We start from the raw sequence: 23418 nt of genomic DNA, 5'->3' as shown, positions 1-23418 counted from the left end.
TACACTGGTATGCGTAGAGGTATAAAATAAACAAAATGCATGCGATAGGGCCTAGGGAGAGATGAGGGGCACTCTTGAAGGGTTGTAGTGAGGGAATCCTTGGAGAAGGAGGTCATTGAGGGAGCACCAACAAAGATTTTCACATCAGGTGCCTACGGTGCTAAAACCGGCCCTATATTCACAAAGGATATGTGGTGCCACTGGCTGGAGGGTTATTTCCATCCATCACTAACTACAAAGATAATTGAATCAAATTGTCATCTAGCTCCTAAAACATGTACATAGTTTATTTAAGTGCCAGGAACGACCATGCCAATGTGGGCTTTTTGAAAGCAAAAAAAATATTTTGTTAGAAAATGTTTTCTTTTTAGACTGATAATCGCCTGGCTGTTTCTCCAACAATAAAGTTTTGCAAAAAACATGACAAAACAAAAAAGAACTGGAAATGCTAAAACGCTGGTGACTGACACAAGCCTACTGGCTTTACCTGTACTCGTTTGCTCTTGCTTTTATTTACTTGTCTAAATCCAAGTTTGAAACCTTCATAGTGATTCCATTTATGGTTTCCCACATACCTTCCACTTCACCCAGATTCACCCTATCTCCAATGACGTTCCTAAGACCATCCCTCAATTTCGGTACAATGTATTTTCCTGAAGTTTTAGCTAAGTTGAACTAGACTCCAAGTGACCCCTACTCCAATGTCAGAGACACTGCCTCCATTTAGAAACAAAAGCATAATAATGTGTTTTTGATCTGTTGCTGTTTCCTTGAATACTTTCCATATGAAATGAGTCATAAATATCCCTGCTAAAGGGAACAATCTCATTCGGAATGCTTAAATTTACATGGAACAAATGTTGTCTATTGGCTAAGTTGCAAACTGTGGAACAAGGGGGCATATGTACAACGGAATGCTGGAGCGTGGCATTAAGCAAAGCTTGATAACGCTACGCTACGCCATTCTGCAAACGCAGGGATGCACCATATTTATAAAGAAACAGCGGATCCCTGCGTTTCCCCTAACAATGGCGCTAAATTAAGCTGCCTAGCGCCAACACAGGCACCCTTGAACAATAGTGCAAGGATGCCTGCGTTGGGGGAAAGATTGTTTATATGCAGGAAGGCTTCCCTTCCTGCACATAAACAATCACAAATGGCGAGTTATAACTCCTATGTGTGCTGCATTGTGCAGCACACATAGAAGTTGCAAAGCACAATTTTTTTAATGATTGTTTATGTGCAGGAAGGGACACCTTCCTGCACATAAACAATCATTCATGCATTTTGCTGTTTCTATGTGTGCTGCACAATGCAGCACACATAGAAACAACAAAAACAAGGAGAAATGAAACCTTTCTCCTCGTTTTGCCATGTTAAGACCAGGTTTTCCCTGGTCTCAATTTTGGCGCTGCCCCATATTTACACCACCCTTGTAAATATGGGGCAGCGTCAAAATCAATGGGAGTTGAGCCGGAATGCCCACCGCAACACCCATTTCCCACCCTTTTCACGCTAAGTATAGCGTGAAAAGGTGCCTTATTTACAAGGCAGTGTTAAGCCACATTAAGTTTCTTAATGCCGCGTGGTAAATCAGGCGAAGCGCCCAATCGCCACAGGAACGTCGTTAAAAGGGGTTGTAAATAATATGGCCCAAGGTTTCTAATCCCGGCTTCCACCATGTGCCCAAGTTTTGCATTTCTATACATTGCATTTAGTCTCGTTGGTGCTCAAGTACAATCTATGTGCGGAAATCCACTTCATAGGACTGGCAACCACCATCACAAATTAAGCACAGGAGCTCTTCGAGCTTTGAAGAACAGGTGACAACTTGTTCATTAAGGAGTTTTCCCAAGTGGTACAGGTTGAAGCTTAGGCGTACCTAATGTATATTCGATAACTACTGCAGGTAGGCTTCAGAAAGCACACGTTTTCCACGTTAAAACAATATATATTTCTTGGGTGAATAGTAAATATACTGCACCAATTTAGTGCAATTTGCAGGAAACATCTTGTCTATTCATCTGTAGGGAACATGAATATCGTACATGGGAAATACCATGGTTACACCAAAAACTGCATCTAAATATAGCAGAACAAGCCTATTTTCGCAAACTAATGCAAAGTGATTACAGCAGAATTCTTGCATAATTCTCACCACGGGACACAGCAACAATTTCCAGTAGCAATCACATAATCACAGATGAATAGGATAGGTACTGAGAAGGGAACACAAAAGTCCCTGAAGAAAGATAGATTGCGGCAATGATAATCAACTTGCAACTTCTTCTAAAGTAAAAAAAAAAAAGAAAAAGAAAAAAGCTATAAATACTGTTAGAAAAAGATATAAAAAATCATTCAACCTGGTCATCAGCCGACTTCAACCCTCAAGTAAGGAATACGTTAGATACAGTTTTAGCAGAAAATAACAAAACAAACAAAACACAGGGCTGGACTGGGCACACAAACAGCCCTGGCTCTTTAATCGGACCAGCCCCCGAGGCAGCATTGTTGTGCTGGAAATGCTTGCTGCTGCTTTTGTTACTGGGGGCCGATATTGCAGCACCGCTTAAAAACCGGCCCGAGTAACAAAACCAGCACCACCGCTGCAAAACCAGCCCCCACCCTTCCAGTCTCCCGGGAAAACGCCTGATGCCTGGTACGGTCAGTTCAGTCCTGCAAAAACATTAAGCGGCATATTGAGCGAAGTGTAACCTCTGAGCAAATGCAACGGCATGTGTGATGAAACACAGCAGAGGACAGCGAGGAACAGCAAATGTTTACTTTAGATATAAGGCCACTAAATTATATGAATCAAATACAGCCTTGGTCAAGGAACCCAGAATATTACTGTGCCCTGGAGTGATCTCCCAGTGACTTTCTTTAACAATCATTGACAAAGCCAATAGGTCTTACCTATGCAAGAGCTATTGGCTCTGGCATTGTGTTTTAGCCATTATGTACACCAGTGTGGCTGCTCTTCAGCATGGCTAAAAGTTAGTGGAGTGGGATGGGGTAGATTGGAGTGGGGTAGACTGGGGTAGACTGGGGTAGAGTGGAATGGGGTAGATTGGGGTAAAGTGGAGTGGGGGAGATTGATGTAGCGTGGAGTGGGGATAGAGTGGAATAGAATGGAATGGGGCAGATTGGGGTACATTAGAATGGGGTGCAGAGGGGTAGATTGAGGTAGATTGGAGTGGGGGAGTTGGGTAGATTAGTGTAGTAGATTGAAGTGGGGTAGATTGGGGTGGAGTGGGGTAAATCTGAGTGGAGTAGATTGTGGTGGTAGATTACAGTAGGGTAGATTGGGGTGGGGTAGATCTGGTAGATGGGGATAGAGTGTGATATATTGGGGTAGATTGAAGTGTAGTGGGGTAGATTGAGGAAGGGTGGAGTGGGTGGATTGAGGTAGATGAGAGTGGAGTGGGATATACAGGAGTGGAGTGGGGTACATTGGAGTGAATTGGGGTAGATTGGAGTGGGGAAGATTGGGTGGATTATAGTAGGGTAGATTGGGGTAGTTTGTAGTGGGATAGAGTGGGGAGTGGTGTGAGGTAGATTGAGATGGGCTAGGGTAGATTGGAGTTGGGTGGAATGGGGTAGAGTGGGGTAAATTAGGGGATTAAGGGGTAGATTGGAAAGCATTAAAAACATGGCTAATTGGGAAACTGTAACCTTTCTCCTAATCTGTACAGGCAGAGCTAGCGCCAAGACACCACTGTAAGTAAGTAAGTAAGTAATAGTTTATTAGCATAGTTAATTAAAACCATTGCAATTCATCCTTAAAAAAAAAAACACTAATGTGTACACAATACATTATTCATCACTTAATAAAATTACATTCACATAGTAACTTATTGTTCTGAATGTCCTCTGTGATTTATGGCAAAGGGACAAATTCCAGTATTTACTCTTCTTCCACCTTCCATGATTGATACAATGTAAATAGGGATCTGCTTAATTTAAGAGCCTCTAAAAACATAACGGTAGGTCAGTTTTCTGCATCTTTGTTTCTACCACCTTCAAAAACTTCACCAGGCTACAGTTCAACTGCGGGTCACTAGGTGTAAAAAAGCAAGAACTGCCTGTCTTTGTGAGCGTATTCCACGGTGGTTGAAGTGGCATTTCAGTAACCGTTTCCTTTCTTCCAACAGCTTCACGCCAAGACACCACTGGGTATTTGCGCGCTTTAGAAGTATACTTAACATAAAATAACATAGATTCGACTAGATGGGAGTGGAGTAGATTGGGGTAAATTGGATTGGGGCAGATTGGATTCGGGTAAATTGGAGTGTGGTAGATTGGGGTAGAGTGGAGTGGGATGTATTTGGGATGATTGGAGTGGAGTGGGTAGATTGGGGAAAAGTGCAGTGGATTGGGGTAGAGTAGAGTGGGGTAGATTGTAGTGGGGTAGATTAGGGTGGAGTGGGGTAGAGTGGAATGTAGTGGATTGGAGTGGGATAGATTGGGTGGATTGTGGTAGGGTAGATTAGAGTGAAGTGTGGTGGATTGGACTGGTGTAGATTGGAGTAAGATAGATAGGAGTGGGGTAGTTTGGAGTGGGGTAGATTGGGATAGAGTAGAGTGGGGTGGATTGGAGTGGATTTGGACAGAATAGTGTGTGGTAGATTGGGGTGGGGTAGATTGGAGTGGGGTAGAATGGAGTAGGGTAGTTTGGTTTGGAGTGGGATTGAATGGTGTGGTATGGGGGAGTTGGTAAGAATGGTTTAGGGTGGAGTAGATTCGAGTGGCATGTGGTAGATTGGAGTGCAGGGGAGTTGGATAGGTTGGGTAGAGTGGAATGGTGTATGGTAGATTGGGGTAGAGTGGAGTGGGGTAGATTGGGTGGATTGGAGTGGTGGGTAGATTGGAGTGGGTAGACTGGGGTAGAGTGGAGTGGGGTAGATTTGAGTGCAGTTGGATAGATTGGAGTGGAGTCGAGATTGAAGTGAGATAGAAGGGGAAGAGTGGATTTGAGTGGGGCAGATTGGGTGAGTTAGCGTAGGGCAGATTGGAATGGAGTGGAGTAGATTGGGGTGGGGTAGATTGAAGAGGGATGATTGGAGTGGGATAGATTGGAGTAGAGAGGTGTAGATTGCAAGTAAGAGAGGTAGATTAGAGTTGGATTGGAGTGTGGTAGAGTGGTGTGGGGTAGATTACATTGGAGTGGGGTAGAGTGGGTAGATTGGAATGGAGTGTAGATTGGAGTGGATAGGGGTAGAGTGAGTGGGGTAGATTGGAGTGGGGATAGATTGGGGAGGGGTAGATTGGAGTAGAGGAGAATGGGGTGGAGTGTGTTCGATTCCGGTGGTGTGGGGTAGGTTGGAGTAAAATATGGTAGATTGGAGTGGGGTAGTTGTGGTAGACTGGAGTAGGGTAGATTGTGGTGGTGTGGGGTAGAGTGGAGTGGGGTAGATTATAGTGGAGAGGAGTTGGATAGATTGCAGTGGAGTTTGGGGTGGAGTGGGGTAAATTGGAATGGAGTTGGGTAAATTGGACTGGGGTAGAGTGGAGTGGAGTGGACTGGCGTAGATTGGAGACGAGTTGGGTGGAGTGGGTTGTATTGGGGTATATTGGAGAGGTGTAGATTATAGTATAGTGGATTAGATTGGAGTGTATTGGGGTAGACAGGGGTAGATTGGAGCAGAGTAGGGTTGATTTGAGTGGACTGCAGTAGATTGGGGTGGAGTGGGGTGGATTAGATTGGAGAGGAGTTGGATAGATTGCAGAGTAGTTTGCAGTAGAGTCGGGTAAATTGGAATAGAGTGGGGTAAATTGGACTGGGGTAGATTGGAGTGGAGTGGAGTGGGGTTGGTCGGAGTGGAGTCGGGTAGATTGGAGTGGAGTCGGGTAGATTGGAGTGGAGTGGGTTGGATTGGGGTACACTGTAGTGGGGTGGATTACAGTAGATTGGAGTGGTGTAGATTGGAGTGGATTGAGGTAGACTGAGGCAGATTGTAGCAGAGTGTGGTAGGTTTTAGTGGAGTGCAGTAGACTGGGGGAGGGGATTAGATTGGAGTGGGTGAGGTTGATTGGATTAGACTGAGTGGAGTGGGGTAGAGTGGAGTAGATTGGAGTGGAATGGGGTAGATTTGGGTAGAGTGGAGTAGGGTAGATTGGAGTGGGGTAGATTGGAGTGGAGTGGGGTAGATTGGGGTAGATTGGGTCATAGTGGAGTGTATTGAGGTAGGTTGGAGTGGAGTGGGGTACACTGAAGTGGGGTAGATTGGAGTGGGATGGGGTAGATTGGGCGGAATGGGGTAGATTGGAGTGAATTGGAGGGTGGTGGGGTAGAATGAGGTACTTTGAAGTGGAATGGGGTGGATTGGAGTGGACTGGGGAAAATTGGAGTAGGATAGAGTGGAGTGGGGTAATTGATGTAAAGTGAAGGTGCGCAGTGTGTTGTGACGTGTTGTGTCATAGAGTGAGTGGCGTAAATAGGTGTGGTGTAGAGTTGAGTGGTGTAGTGTGTCGTAGAGTGTATTAGAGTGGCAGGTCGCAGAATGGAATGGCATGTCGAAGAGAGGACAGGAGTGTCATAGAATAGAGTGGCGTGGTATAGAGTGGAGTGGAGTATGCATGGTGTGTTAGCACACTGCCATTACAGACATCCCATTTTCAATTGAAATTGCCACTACATTTGCACCTAAATATGGTTTTACTGCGTACAAATGATAATGTGTGCAAGTGTCATCACCTAGTATATTTATGTATTCAAATATTTGTTTCCACCACACTCCAGAATTACAAAGTGCTTCATTTGTACTAATTCTGATATATTCTGAAACATCAGCGCAGTTCATTTGTGTATACTACGAGAAAAATCCTACAGCCTCTCCTCCTACATGGATACTCAGCAGGATTGTCACATACATTCTTTCACTTTGAAGCCAAAGAAAGAAAAGTAAATACCAAGCTCCCTGGAAGAGAGAGCTTTACATTTGACCACTGTCTTTGAATGCACAGCAAATGTGACAAGATAAGAAAAAGATTTAAAGGCCTTTTGACAGAAAGCAAGTTTGTGGAAGAATTCAATACACAAAGTTTAGGCAACGGGAGAGACGAACTCAAGCTGGACAGTCTAAAGCAAATAAAGCCAGCAAATAGAAAGACAGAAAATGTGAGTTACAAACAACGAAGCCAATGGTAAACAATGGTTAGAGTGTATTCCTAAGTCAGCTTTCTGAATGTCCCCAAGATGTATTTAGCAAACCAGTCAGCTGCACTGTCTGGTAAGCTTCAACCTAAAAAAGGCTGACATCTCACTGGCCCATGGTTGTAGGTAAGTGCATATGTTGCTTTGGAAAAAAAAATTGATAGATTTGAACCATAAAAGGTTAAAAAAGCAATCAGTTTGAATGATAAAACATACATACAAAACAAGCATTGACACAGTCAGTAGATAAGACTTTTTATAATGAAAAGTCTTTTTTTGTTGTGCTGCGGGTAATGTGGGGCAAGCACAGCAGTGAAGTTGGTGTGGCAGGAGGAAGGTCTATTCACACAAGTGATGAAGGACCTCAGAGGTTTTATAGATTGTTAAATACTATGTTGGCTGGAAGAGCACAAAGTACACACACTTTTATCTTGCAACACTATCCACATTTGGGTAGGCACATGGCGCGTTTTTTAACCAGAATCAGTTCTGCAATGAGAAAATGCAAAACATGTAGTAAAGGGACAATTTTGTGCTTTTCCTTTTACACTTTATACTGATTTTATATGGGGGGACGAGTTAGGCTCAAGTACGAGTTCATCTTAGTTAGGTGAGGACGTACAATGGCTTGAATTAAAGATTTAAGCCATGGTGTTTCTGCAGCTAACTATGTCTATTATGAATAAATTCGCATGGAATGAGGAATAACTATGTGGACCTTGCTTTTGCGGTGGAATTCCTTACTGAATGTCAACTTCTGTAGTGGTTAACACTCACATTTACCACCTTGAGTAGGTAGGTGGTTAATGTGAGCTGGGACAGCAGGTGGCGGGTCACCGGGTTGGGGGATGATGCGACCTGACAATGAGCAGCATCATAGGGTTTCCTTTTTCCTTAGATGGGGGTCAGGTGTGGGCTGGTGACTGGGCTGCACTTGCAGTCTATTCCCAGATGGGTTTTACCAACCAGGACAAACAGATCCAGGGTTTTTGTACCAGGAAAATCCCAGTCCTAGAGTACCGGCCACTTACAATGGTACCGAGCAGTATCCCCCCTGAGGAAACCGCTCTACTCAAAGCCATCAGGACCAAAGTTGTGCCCTACTGTACTTGAGGGCAGCAGTATTACCAGCGTTATTTGAAACATCAATTCACAAGACAAAATGAGAACGAAAAAGCTCAATTCTTCAGTGAGGCACTGCATTGAGGGTTCGGGCTAGAGAAGGTGGCTTTGGAAGGAGGCGGGAGGACAATTATTGAAGTGGACCATTCAGGGAGGCTGTCACAATATTTCACGAACAAAAACCAGCGTTTCTTCCACTAGGTGCACTTACTGACATCTTTCTGTTGCAAGGAAGCATTGTAATTAATTCTGATTTGCTTTATTATATAGTGAATCACACCACAGTTTTGTCATCTCTAAGTTCTGCAGATAACACTTGTTAAAATTACTAATTTACCAACCACAAGAGAAAGGAAGGCTGAATTGGCTTTTCCAGTATCCAACGCCTTGCATGTGGATCACCGAAGATATCAGCAGTGAGCATTTAACTCTTTGAGCCATTATGCTGGCATGAAATACAGATTTTACTATAGCAATCAACTTTGCAGGACTATTTGAATCGGCCTTAGAAGCATGAAGAGCTGAGTGGCCCCTAACAGGAACGAGGCACATCCCATCCAGCAAAGTTACCCCCTTTACGGAAAGTCACCCCTTCAGACAAAAAAGCCTTCCTCAGGCACAGTCATGCCTGCCAGAGTCACCCCACCAGATGTAGCCACACCATCAAACACTGCCCCTTCCTCAGACGCATCCGTTCTCCCATCCAGCACAGTCACTCCATCAAGCGCACTTGCCCCCATAAGCCACACTCACCCCTATTAGGCACAGTCATCCGCAATAGACATTTTGACCATGGTCAGATGTATTAACTCCAAAGACACTCTCACCCCCGTTGGGTACAGTCACTCTCTTCAGAGTCACTCCATTAGACAGAGTCAGAACCATCAGGCACTGTCGACCCCAGCAGACACCACTGCACCCCTCCCATCACGTCCTCAGGCACAGCCACCCCGATCAGACTCAATAACCCAATGAGAAAGTCACCCCATAAAACATAATTCCCACATCAGACACGGGTACCCCATCAGATATAATATCCCCCATCAGACACAGCTTCCTCAGACAGCCACTTCCACTGGCCACACTCGTTGTTGTGCTGCATTATGATGTTTGTTTTTATATAATGCAGCATTCACGATATGCTTATTCTCTTATCCTTAGTTCTAGCAGATATCTGGGTTCCTTGGAAGAAAATCTGGACTTGCAGCTTCCCACTCAGTGCTTATCACCTTTGGTACTTGGTGTGTTGTCGGTTATAGGGGTTTTCACTGTACAGGGCCTATGCAGTGCCATCTTCAGGGTTTCTTGTGACCCTGGGCAAAACATATATTGGGGGCCCCCGTTAGGAACAATTTCGAATTTGTTTGTCCATGTCAATCAATTGAAGCCCTCATGAAGCCAAACAATATTTAATTATATGTTAAACTCTCCCATATGAGTGCACGTAAAACCAACTGAAACCTCACGCTGCCCAGCATCCATCAAATACAACCAAAAGACAGCTTGAACAAGGATTGTCAGCACCATTTATTGTTGTGCTTCCATCTAGATTTTTTGTCGTGCAGCAACAAGTTCAGGTGCACTTTAGTGCCAAACCAGTCTGTTTGTTTTGTGGATGTTTAGCAGACAAGGTCATAATATTAAAATAAGACAAATGAACACAGCACGTGAAAGTGTAGTTTTAGTTGCCAGATGTACATAATCAGAAATAAATCCCCCTTTATAACTGCCTGCTGCAAGGATTTTCTCAGTTTATCACTTAAATCCGATCCCTTTTCGTGAATATTTTTATCCTGGCTTAACTCTCCCTTGTCTGTCTTTTCCTCTTTCTATGTGTACACTCCTCTGCCTGGTCAGTGACCTCTGGCTGGACTGAGTACGAGAATTGGGACGAGGTGGAGACAATGGAAGAGAGAGAGAGAGAGAGAGAGAGAGAGAGAGAGATGCACGGAGAATGAATGCAGAGGGAGAGAGGGGTACACAGAGGGGGAGGTAGGGGGGGTAGAGATGTGAAGTAATGAGAGAAAGGTGCAAGGTTGAGAGAGAGAGAGAGAGGGAAGAGGGATGAGATGTAGCAAGAAAAGAGGTGAAGTAGGGAGGGGTAGGAGGGGTTGAGTAAAAGAGGCGAGGCAGCTGCATAAGGAGAGAGAATGTGAGATATAAACAGTGTAGGGCGTACAGACAGGTGAGGTAGAAAGATGTATAAAAGAGAGGAAGAGTGGTGAAGAAGAAAGGGTAAGCAGGAATAGAGAGACAGGTACAGGGAAGGGTGAGAGAGAGGAGTAAAGGTCGACAGAGCTAAATAGGTAAAGGTTGGAAGAGAGAGGTAGCAACAAAGGAATAGGACAGTGAGAGAGGCGATGTACAGGGAACAGAGGCAGAAAGAGAGGCCGGGTGCAGAGGTGAGGCAGCAAAAGAACAGTGAGATACATTGAGAGGTTAGGTAGTGAGAGAGGTGGTAGACAGAGATGAAGTAGTTAGTGAGTTGTCAGGTAGAGAAAGGAATGAAGTTGAGACCGAGTGAGGAAGAGAATGATGAGGTAGAAAGAGGTGATATATTGAAAGATGGAGTCAGAAGTGAAGCAGATGGGTCACAGAGTTGAGATAGAAACAGAGGAGCTAGGGGGTGAAGAGATGGGTGAGGTAGAGAGAGTTGAGGTAGGGTGAGGAGATAGATAGGTAAAGATGTAGAATGAGACACAGAGTGATAGAGAGGTGAGGTTCAAAGAGAGAGGGTAAAAAGAGGTAGGGTAGAAAGAGATATATTGGAGAGAGGAGGGAGGTAGACAGAGGTGAGGTGGAGAAAGCTGAAACAGATAGCAGGTAGGTCCATAGAGATGCTGAGGTGGCTAGAGTCAGAGGGAAAGAGAGGGGTGTAGAAGAGGTGAGGTGAAGGGAAGAGAGAGAGAGAGATGAGACAATGATAGGGAAAGCAGAGAGTGGTAGAGAGTGCTAGAAAGAGGTGACATGGAGGTAGCCAGTGAGAGAGATAGATCTCTGTCACCCACCCTTGGCCATCCACTCTTCGGCCCAGGCAAGCTCATAACCATCTATCCACGACAGACACCGAAGTCGTGCTTCAATGCTACAAGGATTCCTCACTGCTAGACTCATCACTGACCTACAACATACCGGCTGTTGACATCCCGAAAAGACTAGGGCCACAGGAAAAACATCAGACTACAAACCGTGGGAACCGAATTGAGATCCCGTTAACACCTATTCTTAATCCCTTGTGCTTATCAAAAACGACCTTAAAATGCATACTTCACAACTGTAGATCAACGATCAAACATGCCACAGACATCGTCGAAACTATCCTCAATCACAATTTGGACATGCGACTTCTAACAGAAACCTGGGTAAATCAACGGTCCACACCCATGCTTGACATCATTGTGCCTTCAAACTACACCATGCAACACCTCGACCGACAGCAACGACAGGGAGAGGGGATCATGATCATTCATGTGAAATACCTACTAGTCAAGAATTTCCCAGATGACAGTCTCACAGCTTGTGAATGCATGGGTGCACAAATCTCCACAGCAAAGAAATCACTAGCCAAAGCACACCTCATTTACCACCCTCCAGGAGACAACCAACTATTCATTTACCATACAATGGAAACAATTACAATACAATCCATGCTACACCCCAATGCTATTTTTCTTGGAGACTTCAACCTTCACTGGAATGATTAGGAAGATACATAGGTACAGCCGCTAACACAATTCCTCTCTGATGAAAACTTGACCCAATCATGCACAAGCCCAAATCATAACAAAGGACCAACATTCGACCTGATCATATCAAGAGAAGGAGCACTGACAATTTACTCGATCACACCCAATGGCTGGTCGGATCATCAGTCAATAATTTTCCACCTAAATTCCCACACACAGAGAACTAAAGGTCAAGAAACCAAATGAAAGCTGGGTTAGAGACACCAAAAACTTGGACAGGGCGGATCTGACTGCACTTTGCAAGAAAAACCTCAATCCCCCAACTGGAACCTAGAATATTCTCGAATTAATCGAGCACCACAACCATACAGTATCAAACATGATGGAGCCAGTAGCCCGACTGAAACTCAAAAGACAAAAAAATCAAACCCTCTCACCTTTGGTACAATCAAAGTCTAAACAGGGAAAGGAGGAGTCTGAGAAACACAATACGAAGGAGAAGGCAGGAACCCTCGACACTGCTCCTAATCAAACTACGTGAATGCCCGAACAGCTACAAAAACCACATCTGGAACACGAAAGCATCATACTTCAGATCTCAATGAGACCGGGCAAGGAATCGCCCGAGACGATTGTTTGAAATTGTTAACCAACAGACAGAATGTGGCCTAACTGCTTGGGCGGTTGACCTCAGAGTGGGGAACTGGGTTCGAGTCTCGGCAGGGACGCTCAACATTCTGTGATTCTGGGCAAATCACTTAATCTCCTGTGACTAACAAAAATGAATGCGTCCGTCTGTAATGTAACTGGTGCTCATGTAAAGCACTCTGATACCTTCAAGTCTAATTTGCTCGATATAAAACTCCACAAAAAAAATGGGGGAAAAATGCAACCAAGAACAACAATAACTCAGTGGAAAACTGTGAAGCTTTCTCTTAATTTTTCAATGAAAAAATCTTAGAAAATGAAAAGGAAATTGTAATCAACAAAGAAAGGCTAAGAGCCACTTTAGACAATGATCACAGTTCCAACAGTGAATCTCTATAGCCAGAGGAGGAACAGATGACATATCACCCATCCAAGACCAAAAATCAAGCTTGCTGGAGTGAGTTCAAAACACTAACCGAGGAGGAGGTCCACAAGATCTTACTATCAACAAAGCCAACCTCTCATTTCTATGACCCTATCCCCTCCACAATACTAAAGGAACTAAGTTACCTCTTGTCATCCATACTGGCGAAGATCGTACATTCATCGCTAGAACAAGGCAATGTCCTGGACTGCTTGCAGGTTGGGCAAGTGACACCCCTCGTGAAAAAAGTAAGAGCAGACCCTACTACCCTGAGCAACTTTCACCCGGTGTCGAACATTCCCTTTCCGGACAAATTGTTGGAAAATGTGTGACCAACCAACTGAATCAGCACATTGATCAATTCAACCTACTCAACAAATTTCAATGAGGATTTAGACCAGGGCACAGCACAGATTCTGCCATTGTTCACATAATGGATGCGACCCTCAAGACGCTAGACAACACAAATCCTGCCTACTCATCCTGCTAGACCGCTCATCAGTGTTGGACATGGTCAATCACAACAACCTACTTAAATTGCTAGAAAAAAGAATGGGGCTGTCAGGGAAAGTGCTCTCCTGGTTTGCATCCTTCCTGCAGTACTGCACTCTACATATCAAACTAGGCAACTCTTTCTCGGCTGCTGCAGCAGTGAGATGCGGCGTCCTACCAGGGTCGTCCATTACCCCCACACTCTTTAACCTTTATATAGAGCCACTAATGGAAATCTTCAAGCAATTGAACACTGCATACCATATGTACACAGACGACACACAATTATACTTAAAGATATCCCCCCCAACGACATCATTCAACAAAATAACACTCTAGTCAAAACTCAGTTGTGGCTAGCTCAAACAACCTCAAGCTGAACTCTCTGAAAACAGAATTCCTACTTTTCTCACTGCACGACAGCTCCATACGCATCCATGAGTGGCTCAATCACTTAGACTTCCTTAATTGCAAACCCATTATTATTTATTACACTAAATCCCTTTGAATAACACTGGACAGGAATCTGAACATACTAGCACATATCAGTGCAACCACCCACAGTGCGTCATTCCAACTCAATCTACGGAAGAAAGTGAAACCATTCCCGCCACCTCCAGACTTCAAACAAGCAGCACAATCATTAGTGGAATCATGACTAGAATATTGATCTGTGACCCTGCCCTGTCTTCCCAAATCGAAAACGGCTCCACTCAAAGCGACCCTCAACATAGCAGCTAGACTGGTAACAGGCACTAGACTCTTCAACCACATTTCCCCTTCATTTAGGACTCTAACCGGCTCCCTCTCAAGGTCAGAACTCAACTGAAAACTGCTTGCCTCACGCATAAAGCCGTACATTGTAATGAACCAAGGTACCTGGCAGAAAAGATTTGAATCTCAGGAGGCAGATGCTCCCTCAGAATCACAAACTCTCTCAGGCTAGAACCCTCCAGATTCAGAAAACAAAGAACCGGCACACACTCCTTTTCTGGAGCGGCTCCAAGGATTTGGAACTCCCTACCACCCAAGTTTCGGTCTAACCCATCAATCCACGTCTTCAAAACAGAGGTGAAAAAGATTCTTATGAACAGATTCCTCTCATAAAGCCATGACTAACCTATCCCCTGGGTGCAGTGGCTGGCACAATGACAGTAATACCAATACAGGGCGGAAGCACAACCATACCAGTAGAACCCACGCAAACATTGTCCCACGGGTCCCGAGAATGAAACGGACGCAAAGCAGACTCCTGAAAAACCAGCCTGGAGAACCCATCCCAGGGACTCTTAAACGAATGGCAGACTCCCTAAAATCTCGGTGATGGAAATTCCAAGTGACTTCTGATCAATCCAGTGCTGGCATTGGATCCCACTGGCACTACTATGGAGAAAAGTGTTGTGTATCCAGTTTCCTCTTCGAGCTCATTATTGTTGTCTAGTGGTATGTATTTACTTGGGCTCGTGTTTTAATTTAACAGTGAGTACATAGTCAGACTTCGTAAAGCCAGTCTATCAGAACGGGACCAATTTAGTACAAACCCACTTGTTAGCGGATACTTTTCGAAGTTTTACTTCGAGGGGGCCTGTTCTTTGTGACTAGGCCCTCAACACATCAGGCCACGCAAAGGCCTCTCCTTTGCAGATGGATGCTGGATGAGTTCCCCAAAGTCAATGTGTCTGCTTCCTTTACAGCGACGCGTTTTTAATTGTCTGTAGTTGGAGGCTGGCAAGAACTTTCTCATTTTGCAGTGTAAAACTGACACAAATAAAAATATCCTTTTTCTATCGCATAACGAATGCTGTGGTTCGTGCTGAACGCCCTTTCGATACTTCCACACACGTGGTGTCAATCGTACAGTACACTCTTCTTGTCGGGTTCTGTAAGCCCCTGTGCAGTGCAGAGACACGGTGGTTTCTCCAGCCCTTTTTACACGCTCCATCCATATCCAGTACGCTCCATCCATATCCAGTGCTGTGGGAGGCAAATGGGCTGGTAGCTTGCAGTCTCCCCTTGCTCCGCTGGGTGGCGGCAGAGAGCCTGCGCCGGACACCGAGGAGCTCTACCGGCAGCCTGGAGAGTGCACACCGGAGCTCCGGCACCGCACAAGGCTGAGGAGGAAGAGGAGGACCAGAGGAGCTGCGAGGCCGAGGTGCGCGCTCCCCTCGCACGGATCGAGTGTGTGCTGCCGACCCTGACAGCCCGCGCCCCTGCCACCCACCCCGGGACCTGCCCCTGCTCTCCGCGGTGACCGCCAGGTAAGCAGGTACGGGGTCTCTGGGGAGGTTGTGGCACGGGAAATACAACCAGGAAGCGCTCGAGGACTGTCAGACACCGGGAGGGATCCCTCTTAGCACAAGCACTGTGTGACCCTGGCGCCCCCTCTGTGCCCACCTGTCACCGTCCCCACCTGTCACCCTCACCGTCCCCACCTGTCACCCTCACCGTCCCCTGCTTCTGTAACGCCCCATGCCCTGCCTCTGTAACTCGCTCTCATACACTGCTTCTGTCTAACCCGCTCCGCTCCTCGCTTGTCCAGCGATTTCCCCGATCACCCACCTAATATCCTAAAAGAGTCCTAGCCCTGGCTCCGCTCTTTCCCTGAATGCACCCCCCTCACCACAGACACCCCCGTGCCACGTTAGTGCCCGTGCGCACAGCTGGCAGCTAGTTCAGTGCCCAGAGTGCAGCTCCGTGCTCCCCTCAGAAGCACGGCCGCCTGGGAAAGGTCGCTCTGGAGGGCACCTGAGACAGGTGGGGTATTTATTCCTGTGGACACATCAGCTACACCTAGACAAGCGAGGGTCACCTCGTTCGGGGTATTTGAGACAAGATGGTAGAGAGGACTGGAGGGATGCAGGTCCCCTCTCACATCCAGGTCCGGTGGACATTACAATAGGGGGGGGGGGGTGCTCCCATCGAATGAATGGTTTTCTGCCAGTGACACGACACGTTTAAAGTCTTGATTACAAGGCATGTTATGTGGCGTTATGCGGTGGCACGGGTGGTGAGGGGAGTACCCAAACATGTTGTCTGTCATCTCTGGTCGTGGCTGATTTGCAGTTATAATATACACAGCACCGTTGTCCTCCCGCTGCGTCTAATTGTACTGTACTCTACTGTATTGTATAGTTATTTATGAATATGTTTGTAGACTGTTTTCTATTATAATGTGTAAGGGGCAGGGCTGTGTTGTCTAATATCCCAGTGTGTGTGTGTGTGTGGGTGTGTGCTTGTGGGGCGCTGCTAAGCACGTGTAAGAAGCGCATGTGTGCAAGTGTCATCTTTGTGTAACTGTGTAAGGGAGTTGTGTGTAAAGAGAATTAGGTGTGATTGTTCAGGGGTTGCGATGTGTCCGTGTGTGTGGGCATAGAATGGGGGTGACTGTGTAAGGGATTGCGCTGTGTGAAGGAGTGTGCAGGTGTGAAGGAGTGTGCAGGTGTCCTGGGGTATATTGTGTGCACGGGCATTCTAGGTCTGCGCATGCGAGGGTGCAGTTTGAGTAACAGTGGTCTGCGCGTTTCTAAGAGGGGGTGCATTGTGTTTAAGCGTGTACTGTGTGTGCAAGTGTTGCAGTGCGTATCAGCATTCTAGGTGTTTATGTGTAGTGTGTGAAACAGCACAGGGTGTGTAATCAGTAGATGTTTTTATGCATATGGTGCAGCGTGGGCTAAGGGTAGTGTAGATATTCGTATACATTCACATGACGTTTACTTCAAGTACGCTGCAAAGGTGGATTATGTTCACATGTATATGTCTGAGTGGTTCGTGGTGTTCAGTGACTACATGGATGGCGTGGCTGTAATCCGTTATACCTGTACCTGTGTTCAGCGAATTAACGGATGTTGTATGACAGAGGCCGCGATCCCATCACACCTGTGCGGTGCTCAGAGAACGATGGATGTTGAGTGATAGGCCGTGATCCCCTTTCCAGCGTCCTGGCGCGTTGAATGATGTACACACCGACATACGTGTTTGTATTTCCTTTCACCATGTCCAGCGACGACTCCTCGCGCCCCCATTCTGCCGGTTTGTTTTAAGACCCCGATGTAAGGAATCGCATACACACGCAGGCGTGTACGACACTGATGTGCACGTAAACACGGGGCGCACGCAGACGCACCGCCACCGACCTGCTCGCGCTTTGTTGCGCCAGGGGGTGGATGCACGCACTGCGCTGCCATTTAATTGACTGAAAACTCAACAAATGATGTCGTGGCTGCGCCGCGGGAGGGGATTGGCCGCTTCCAGGCGTGTTGTCCACTGTTTAAACAATGGGACGTGGTGGTCACCAGTGGCCTCTCGGCACAGTCCAGGGTGATGGCAGTGCAGGAAGAGGAAACATGTATTCATTTTTGATTTAAGAAGGTTTATACATACATTTCACCGCATGGCACAAGTACCAGTGTTTAGGTACCTGGAACTGTTCGTCACGCATAATACAGGTAATGTGTGACGAATCGACATTGTTGCGCCACACAACTCTTGTCGCACTGTGGATGCGTGAGAGATACTAACTGCGGTGGAGGTCTTGTTAAAGAGGGTGCGCGTGATTCCATCCCAGTTTGTATATGTTCTGCCGCACACCCTTTCCAGCCCCCCCCCCCCAAACAACCAGTAAGACACATTGTCTTTTCAGAATACATTGTCATTAGTTCGCTGACTTTCAGTTTGAATTTGTATTTCTTGTTGAACCTGTACTTGGTGTTTGTAGTACTTTGTAGCAGGGGAATCAGGTTAGAGTCTTGGCGTCGGCTCAACATCCTGTGATTCTGGGCAAATCAGTTAATCTCCCCGTGCCTACCAAAAATGAACGTGTCCTTGTGTAATGTTAACTGGTGCTCGTGTAAAGCGCTCCAATAATTTCGGGTCGAGTTCGCGTTATATAAAACTGCAAAAGTGTTGTGAGATAGGATAGGCGTGTTGTGGATAGATAATGCGAAGAGTGAGTGTGTGTGTAATGGCGATGCTGTCTGTGCCCAACCCGGGCAGACACAGCCCTATGGAGTAGTCTGCCCCTCACAGACCCCTCACAGACCACGGGTTATGTGGGCGTGCTGGTTCCCTGTTCCACTGCCTTGGCATTTGGCACTGATCTCCCTCCGCCCAAGCTTTTTGAAGCCTACACTAATGAAGCCAGACTGGGCATAAATTGCATCGTTTATCATCAAAGAATGTATGGAAAGTGGTGGTTGAGGAGGTAAATGACCCAACCAATGCCCATCAGTTGTTGTGCCAACCATAGTATCCTGCTGCCATTCCTTGTGCCCAGTGGCTCTAGTAGGGGGCACCTAGATCCTCTTTTCTGTGATAGCAGTTCAGGGCTGTTTTGCAGTTCGTGATATGCAGCACACCTTTGTCTTCTTCGCTGTTTTCTTGTCCACACCTAAAACACTGGTGCCCAGCTACACCCGCAGACATCTCTGGAGGACCCATCACTCAGTGCCACCCTTACCCCTAGATATGGGTAACCTGATGCAGGCTGAGCAGCAGAAAACAAGCTGTGCTGAGCCAACAAAGGAAGGCAAACAGAAAGGAGGGCTGCTCTCTATTTCCACCCTAGATCTAACCTCGCTGGCCTTCTCTGTGCTCAAACTAGCTACAGCAACCATAGACTCAAAGACAAGGCTGCCTCATACAAACACGGCAGTATTCAACCTCCCAAGGCAGCAGAAGCAGCCTCCTGTTGTCTCCCTTCGCCTCTTGCCTTGCTTGACAAAGTAGCCACAAGCCCTGGCAAAAATGCAACATACAAAAACAACAGTTGATGGACAGAATGCAGAACAATGTCATACATTCACCCCAGTACAGAGATCTGGGCCTAAATCCATCGTTATGAGTCCTGGGCTCACTGTGCCACTGGAATCAAGCTATCCTGGCTGGAGAGGGGTGAAACCCCGAAACCAGTCCTACGATGCTTGTTTCCGGTCCAGGGAGGACCTGGCTTGGCAGTTCGGGCTGGACTGTTCCCATGAGGCACAGGGTCAAGACTGATTTGCATATAGCCAGGTCTAAACTGGGGTGGCATGGTGAGCAAAAGAATGATTAATGTAACCCAGATCTCTTGACTGGGGGTGAATGTTTTGATTTGTTCTGCATTCCGTCCATCAATTGTGTGTCTTTTGCTTTCTCGCCCTAAGTGCGCCAGGTATGCTCAGACGTGAGTCCTGGGCTCACTGTGCCACTGGAATCAAGCTATACTGGCTGAAGAGGGGTGAAACCCCGAAACCGGTCCTAGGATGCTTGTTTCCGGTCCAGGGAGGACCTGGCTTGGCAGTTCGGGCTGGACTGTTCCCATGAGGCACAGGGTCAAGGCTGATTTGCATATAGCCAGGTCTAAACTGGGGTGGCATGGTGAGCAAAAGAAAGATGGATTTAACCCAGATCTCTTGACTGGGGGTGAATGTTAAGATTTGTTCTGCATTCCGTCCATCAATTGTGTGTCAAATGCAACACCCTCACCTGTGGGAGTCCGGCTAGCTAGTCCACAACAATTAGGCCCTAAGAAAGCCCCAGCCCGCCTCATGTGAGGCTACAGCAGGAGGAATGTATGAGGGCAAAAGTGAGCCTTCTAAAGGCTTCCATGACAAGAGCTGCTAATGCTTGGCCTGCAAGGCCCTCTGTATCTAGTGCTTCATACGTTGCAAACTTGTGCAAGTCATATTTACCCAGAGGTCGTAGGACACTGTTCACATAACCAGTAATAGGTTGGATGCAATGACAAGGGTTGCTGCTTGAGCTGTTTTCAATGCAATCCCTCCTGCCCCCATCCTTCCACACGCTTTAGAAGCAATGAAAGACCACTGTTATGTCGAGAAGCACCTAGAAGCTGACCTTTCATCTGGGCAGTATGGAACTCTCTATACGGGCATGGCTAAAACACGTTTCCTCAGCTTGTTATGCTGTACAGGCTTGTACACACTCACTCACCTCACTCACTCACTCACCCACCTCACTCTTTCACCTCACTCGCTCAGTCACTCACTCACTCATTCACTCTTTATTATCCATCTACACCTGCTTTACTCAATGGCTCAGGGCTCACTGCTACCAGAATTTGAAGGACTATCATAAGGTTGTACCTCCTGCAATAACGTCCCATTGCAAATGCCGCTCTGCATTAACACGTCAATGCCAAGGCGCTGCTCATCATTTAACCAGGTCCTTCCAATTCAATCACGGAAGGCTTTGTGCATCCCCACCTTTTCTTGGCCACTGTTTTTCCGCGTCCTCCTATCTATCAGTTCTAGCATTTAATTCATTTAGGGCTGGCACTGTCATGGAGTAAGTATTTATGAGACCTTAATGTATTCTTCCACCCTCCAAGCCTGACCCATGGTAAATGTCCCTTGGAGGACCTCAGGGGTCTATCCTATCTCCAATAATATTTTATTTGTGTAATTGCACAGAAAGGCTATGGAATAAGATGTCAGTAACCTTTATGCCAACGATGGTCGCCTCCATCAATTAGTGTCGGCTCTCGAGGGCGTTGAAACAACAACTCCTAGAGTGACATCAACTTCTACTAAACTGAGACCAGACTCGCACTCAAAGCCCACTCAACTGGAGGGCATGGTAGAATGCAACATCAATTTGAGATTTGGAGCTCTATCTACCAAATTATGAAGTGTTTGTTCTTGCTAAATCCAAGACCATAGATTTCCATTTATACTTGATAAAAACTACAGCCACACATTTTGGATACAACTTGTTCTTCACAACACCATCACAGTTCCTGAGCAATCGTTTCCAGGCTGTGGTGCACAGTGCGAAACTTCCAAGACTGCACCATGTACGTTCTGTTTCCAAGGGGATTCTCAAATCCTTACATTTGCCTCAACTGGGTACCCAGAACATAGCCACAGGCTAGTCGCAAGCGTCTGTAAAATGTGTCATACTTCAACTATAATTAAACAGTTTAGGTGTCCGATAAAGAGTTGACGTAAGCTGTTCCAATACTGTTTATCAAGAGGGCAGTTTTGCATGTAAATTTCCCAGCGTGTCTTACGCTTTTGAATGCATAACAGCTTCCTAGAACTGAAAGCAAAATCTGCTTGTGTTTTAGTGCCCAATATTGTATGGTTGTATCTTCTTTAGAAGTTACCGTAAAACCCTATAAACTATGAGATTGAATCATGATGTGGCTGGCTCAGTTTTCAACGTTGCATGGTTTATAAAATGAGCACCAATTAGTGGGCAATGGGCTACTGTTCATTTACAGCACTGTAGCAGGGAACTTTATATGTAAACAAGCATTGGCAAAGCCAATTGATGTTGGTTAAATGTGCTAACACATGCAGCATTAGCACATTAGAGAGACACACACACAGAAGAGAGCTAACATGAGCAGACACAGAGTGCTATGGTTGTAAGGTAGTTCATCATGCAGTTCAATGCATTTAAGTGAGGTGGAAGGATACACTCAAACATTCAATAGCATTAGATGAGAGATGAATGCGCCACTGGGCTGATGGACCAAGTCTCAAGCCAGTGGCTGAAAGAAGCTGTTTAAAGATAGCTAATGGCTAAAAGGGGCAGGCCCAAACCCACTCTGTGTATTTTGTAAGCCATAGGCCTTTTGATAGCTATGCTGTCAAAACCCAGACTGAACAAGTTGTTGTTACAATTGTCAGGAATGTAAAGTACTCAGAATTATACGGCAGAGGATGTGAAATAATTTGCTGGTTTAGTGGTATTCCACCTGACAACAGTTTAAAAAAAATTGGCTACAGTATTATTGGGAGGAAATATTGATGACAAACATGTCAACAAGGTATGTTTATATAGGTAAGTATAGCTTAACTTTATTTAACTCCACATGTATGTACCTTGACAATATCTTCAAGATACATAGATGTGGAGGTATGAAAAGAAGAACCTATATTTACCTATACGCACTTACCTTCTTGATGTTTTGGTCCTCCACGTATTGCCCATGATATCCTTGTTAAAGACACACAATTGATGGACGGAATGCAGAACAAATCAAAACATTCACCCCCAGTCAAGAGATCTGGGTTAAATCCATCATTCTTGTGCTCACCATGCCACCCCAGTTTAGACCTGGCCATATACAAATCAGTCTTGACCCTGTGCCTCATGGGAACAGTCCAGCCCGAACTGCCAAGCCAGGTCCTCCCTGGACCGGAAACAAGCATCCTAGAACCGGTTTCGGGGTTTGTACTGGGGTGAATGTATGACATTGTTCTGCATTCTGTCCATCAACTGTTGTTTTTGCATTTGTCACCCTGAGTGGGACGGGTATGCTCAGACGTGAGTACCGTGCTCTCCATGCCACTGGAGTCAAGTTATCCTGGCTTAAGAGGGGTGAAACCCCGAAACCGGTCCTAGGATGCTTGTTTCCAGTCCAGGGAGGACCTGGCTTGGCAGTTCGGGCTGGACTGTTCCCATGAGGCAGAGGGTCAAGACTGATTTGCATATGGCTGGGTTCAAACTGGAATGGCATGGTGAGCAAAAAACGATGGATTTAGGCCCAGGTCTTTGTACTGGGGTGAATGTATGACATTGTTCTGCATTCTGTCCATCAATTGTTGTTTTTGCATTTGTCACCCCGAGTGAGAAGGGTATGCCCAGACGTGGGTCCAGTGCTCTCCATGCCACTGGAATCAAGCTATCCTGACTGAAGAGGGGTGAAACCCCGAAACCGGTCCTAGGATGCTTGTTTCCAGTCCAGGGAGGACCTGGCTTGGCAGTTCGGGCTAGACAGTTCCCATGAGGCACAGGGTCAAGACTGATTTGCATATGGCTGGGTTCAAACTGGAACGGCATGGTGAGCAAAAAAACGATGGATTTAGGCCCAGATCTTTGTACTGGGGTGAATGTATGACATTGTTCTGCATTCTGTCCATCAACTGTTGTTTTTGCATGAT

At 46.1% G+C, this 23418-nt stretch overlaps 1 protein-coding gene across 3 annotated transcripts in view; it reads left to right on the top strand.

Annotated features, from left to right (window-relative positions):
- The window catches only part of SEMA4G (semaphorin 4G), a 714949-nt gene that overhangs the window by 81470 nt on the left and 610061 nt on the right, over window positions 1–23418 (top strand). The window contains exon 1 of one of the 3 annotated variants that reach the window (XM_085606511.1): window positions 15611–15786. The exons of the other annotated variants lie outside the window; for them this stretch is intronic. The gene's annotated coding sequence lies outside the window, so the exon portion shown is untranslated. Of the gene's footprint in view, window positions 1–15610; window positions 15787–23418 lie in introns of those variants that run through there. 3 annotated transcript variants of the gene reach the window in all.

Source organism: Triturus cristatus, chromosome 1_2 (genome assembly GCF_964204655.1).
Source record: "Triturus cristatus chromosome 1_2, aTriCri1.1, whole genome shotgun sequence".
Lineage (NCBI taxonomy): Eukaryota > Metazoa > Chordata > Amphibia > Caudata > Salamandridae > Triturus > Triturus cristatus.
This window is presented reverse-complemented; position numbering and strand designations above follow the sequence as displayed.